Source organism: Alosa pseudoharengus, unplaced genomic scaffold, assembly GCF_046254945.1.
Source record: "Alosa pseudoharengus isolate Yale_2024_CS ecotype anadromous, Long Island Sound unplaced genomic scaffold, YU_APseudo_1.1 YU_APseudo_1.1_scf_19, whole genome shotgun sequence".
NCBI classification, from domain to species: Eukaryota; Metazoa; Chordata; class Actinopteri; order Clupeiformes; family Clupeidae; genus Alosa; species Alosa pseudoharengus.
In genome coordinates this window covers 14,596,810-14,601,438 of record NW_027468657.1, presented here as the reverse complement: position 1 = coordinate 14,601,438, position 4,629 = coordinate 14,596,810, and the positions used below count along the sequence as shown (strand labels likewise).

Genomic DNA, 4,629 nt, shown 5'->3' with positions numbered 1-4,629 from the left:
TGCCTTCTTTGCCCCCTTTGCCTCCTGGAGCTGCACATGGGTTAGTTTCCTTGTAGCCTCCTTTTGGTGCATGGTGGCTGGACCTGAGTCCTCTGGCCTTTGTTCCATCCTTATCGTCCATTCCTGTGCTGCCTTTTCCACGAAGGCTGCGGGATTATCACTGTCTTTGAGTTTTTCTATCCAGACGGCCGAGGGGCTGTACTGGTTGGGGTATGCCGCCCGTAGGGCCTTCCACACACGGGGTCGTATTCTGTCGAAGCACCAGGCGTCCGTCATCAAGTACCCTAGCCCTTCCTTGTCCAGCACGGCCTCCGTGTCCGCTTTCCCTAGTATCAGGCTGAGCAAACACTTCATGTCTCCACTGCCAGGTCTCGGCCTTGAGTTTCTGACTCTAGCTTGTTTATCCACCGGCCCGCACCCTCGTGTAGGACAGGAAGTCGTGCAATGAGGCCACTCACATCTGAGTGGGCCCATGGTTGATAGTGGGCCCCTCCATTCTTAGTTATCAGCGGTGCCATCACAACAGTCTCTTCCTCATCCGATTCTTCTGGGATGGCTTCCTTTCTTTCCTTTTCCTTCCGTGCTCTCTCTCTCCTTTTTTCCCTCCTTTTCCAGTTTCTCCAGCTCCTTCTTGTTCTCTTTCAGGGCTTTTTTTTACTCCTCCTTCAATTTCATTGAGTCCCTTTCGTACTCCTTTCCTGATCTCGTCCAGACCCTTCTCAACCCCTTTCTTCATTCTGCTGATTCCAAACGGTCCTGTAGCAAGCACACTGGGTGGGATCATTATCAGGCACATTTTTGCCCGTTCTCCACACACCCGATTCTTCTGCAGGTGGGTGGTCACACCCATAGATATATATAGAACACTAGATGTCTTACGGCGGCGTCCAGAACGTCCGCAGAGGTCGGCCATCTTACTACAGTCAAGCTTTCTGTCAGAATCTGTGGAACCTGAGGCAAACTGAGGTAAGGTCCATGATCTGCACAAACATAAATACTCTTATCTCGCTGACATTTTGATGGATTTACAAACAGTTTGGTTTCTTAAAAACGTTATTAGCGTGGTTATAATCCTGGATGCTTGAACATGTTAAAATCGCAGCTTTTCTCTTCTAAAAACGACTTAATCGTGCAGCTTAGTTGTGTATCGTGGCTAGGCTACTAGCTAGCACACAATCATTTTACATTGATGGGAGAGGCAGAATTGGTCTTTATTTTCAATATAACTGAAGCTGCTCATGGTTTTTATTTTCGGGTTGGTTTGTTAAAAACATCTTACATCATGATTTCTACAGGAAATTGCTGACATAAGACGCCAGACTTTTGTGCAGCCTATGGATGCGCTAATCGACGTTGTCTGGAAGTGAGAACCCGTGGGATTACCTTTCACTGGTAAGATATTAGCACATTATTATGATTTATTTTTAGGATAATCGTTAGTTACTTAGTGGAAGTATGTTCTATACAGGTTATGTTACACAGGAACAGCGGGGCTATGACAATAGTATTAATATATTGTTGTTTTACTTCACACAAAAAGATGACCCAAATGAGCTCGACTGAGGAGATATTGGAAGTTGGGCGGATTTAGCTAACGTATCTAGCAGCTCGCCCACTGTTTAATTACTGTCTGAATTTTTCCTGCATGCGAGCGATGGAGAATATGATCGCTATATTATTACGGACAGTAGAATAAAGGCTATAAGACTAGTGTCACTGACATCGGAGTCGGAAAACTGGGTTGCGATTCAGTGTAAAGCCCGTCTCCTCCAAACTAAACATTAAGTGGCGTCTCTTCGGAGACGTCATTTTCTTGATCTGGCTGCCTGCCTGAGGTAATCGAATGATAGAGGAAGAGGCTGAAAGTTGCAACAAAGTACTGCGGCGGGAAACATTGGAAGTATGTAACTACTGTAATGAAAGCCTAGAACAACCATATACATAATATACGCCGCATTGGCTGCTGGAAACAAGAAATTTTATCTTATGTGTTATTAATCTATCAGTCACTATTATTTTTAACCAGCATTTGGCTGGTGGCTAGTGCTAATTTCAATCCCTCCCTGATCTGGGTACATTTCTCACTTTTTTAAGGTTTCCCACAAACGGAGAAAGGAAAAGGAAGTGGGAAGTTGCCCTACGGAGGGATGGTTTTGTCGCTACTGACAGAACACTGCTCTGCAGTGACCACTTTCGGACTGACGACTTCGACAGGACGGGGCAGACTGTCTGACTTAAAAATGGTGTTGTGCCAACTATTTTTAACTTCCCTGCTCATCTTCAAAGGGTATGTGTATATTTGACCAACAATAATTTAAGTGGTGAGCGAGCTTCTCAACTAAACAGGTCCTGTCTTGTGTTTGTGTAGTGTACTTATTAATACTAACCATCATGACTTATAGTAATACTAATCCACTCTATTTCTCTTTCTTCCCCTCTTACCTCACTTGTGAGGTCAACCTTTACCAGTCCTCAGCCATCCTTGTATTTGATGTCCCACTGACTCTCATCGCACCTGAAATCCCATCCCTACAACTACCCTACCATCTCTTGTTGCTGTCCCCTTGCCCGGACTTCCTGGCCCGCACAGCCTAGCGACCCACAACCTGGCTCTACTTGACAATTCCTAATCCTATGGACAATTTATCTCCTACACTGGACTCAGACCTGAGAATCTCGCCATGGCAAAAATATTTTTTTTCTTCATGTGTGGCCCTAATACTCCGTTGTACATGTGTAATGTTTTGGCGCCCTCTGAGTAAAATTTTACATTTACCTTCGAGACAGTTTTTAAAATTGAAATCTATGTTTGTGAATTGATGTGTATGGTTGAGAGTTTTTGTTGAAAATTAGCTTGTCATTTGAAGGGTGTGCTTCTGTGTGCGCCTATGTCTCTATCTGTGTCTAACACTCTCGCAAACATACACTCACTCTGGCATAAAAAGAAGAATTGTTTAATTTCCACTGAGCTTGTGGAGATGATGCGTCACCTGAACTCCGATGGCTGCTGAGGCTGAAGTGGCTGTGGGCCCAGCTGGATGAGGACCATATTTTTTAAAGGATCATCATGCTTCTGTAACACCTTTGTTCAAACATTCTGATTTTAGGAAATCTTCAAAAATATTTGAAAAGTACCTTTATAATATCTAATGAAGTAAATATTTGTAAACAATGTGTTTCAGACTGGTTTACTACCATTTCATGTAAATAGGGGTCTAGTGGTAAAATAAGAGGTGGGTAAACTATTAATTCTGTGATCGCAGTAGGTTGACTGTGTAATGCGCTTGTTTAAAAAAGACATTCAGAACAGAGTTGATGATGCTGAAGGTTACTGTTTAATGTTTACACCAATACTAGTGGTACTTCATACAGTGCATTTTGTGATTATGCTATATTACGAGGTGCATTAGATTTATTGAGAGGTGGGTAAACTATTTCTGAAATTTCAGAGGTGGGTAAAACTTCACTTATGTTTAGCCTCCACTAAAAATATATTCATTCAAAATTGGAAATATGGACATGTATGGTTATTTGTCTCAAGGCCTCAATTATTCATAAGTATGCAGTGTTATAAATGCATGGTGTACAGGGTGGGGATTTCAACATGCAGCCTTATTTTGTGAATATTGTAATCTACATATTTTAGAACATTATTCTATTTTTTTTAGGACATAACATGATTATTCATAAGTATACAGTGTCATAACTACATCTCTGACATTTATAACGAACCAATCCGTTTAAAAAATGGTTGAAAATTGAGCAAGTTACGGTTATTTAAAAAGTACACTTACCCCTACCAACACAATGTTATGGGGAGTGAGCTGCCTGTAGCAAGATGGCCGCCGTGTGCGGACGTTCGACTCCGTTGGCCAGCGACGCGGACGAGACATCTAGTGTTCTATATATATCTATGGTCACACCCCTCTTCCCGTTGTATGTTTTTTTACAGTGGGGGCACACCGAGGGGTCCGTATCTCCCGCGGCCTGCTGCTCCCTCTGGAGTTCATCTTCAAGGCTCCGCAGCATCTCCTGCAGCAGTTTTTCTGTTACCGGCCGCTCAGGGCTCATGTCTCTGAGGCCGTCCAACTGTTCCTCCTCTTCTTCTGAGTTGCCCTGGCTCTCTTCGTCATCTGTGATTGCCACCTCTTCTTGTGTGGTCCCTGCGCTGGGGCTTACTCCAAACGATAACAGGCATGACTTTCCCCCTTTGTTCTATCCTGATGAGGGTTTCCTGCAGGATTCTCCTGCACTCCTCATCCAACATATCCTTGGTCTTACCGTGGGGGCTCATCTTCTCTGCCTCCTGTCGGGCCTTTTCCGTAAAGGGCCTTTCACTGGCTTCTTCCCTCTTTCTGCTTTCCCATTGCTTCTTTAGCCTTCCTTCCCTCTTAGCATCTTCCTCCAAATTTCTTCTTAGTTCTTCCTGGGCCACCCTCATCTCGTGGTGTTTCAGGATCTCTATCATTTCGTCCTGCATCCTCCTGACGAATCTTCTGCACTCCTCCCTGTACTCGGCGTGCTTTGAGGTGCTACCTTTGCCTCCTCCCTTGCTTATCCATGTCCCCATTTCTACCAGCTCTTTTGAGGTTTCTTCCGCCATGGTCCTTTGTTCCGACCCAAATTGTC

General features: G+C 44.1%; 1 long non-coding RNA gene across 1 annotated transcript; it reads left to right on the top strand.

Annotated features, from left to right (window-relative positions):
* The first annotated feature begins 878 nt into the window (after nucleotides 1-878).
* LOC143132368 (uncharacterized) lies at nucleotides 879-3,172 on the top strand. The gene is made up of 3 exons (XR_012988280.1): nucleotides 879-966; nucleotides 1,296-1,392; nucleotides 2,095-3,172. It is a non-coding gene; the product is annotated as an uncharacterized LOC143132368 (long non-coding RNA).
* Nucleotides 3,173-4,629: the final 1,457 nt, after the last annotated feature.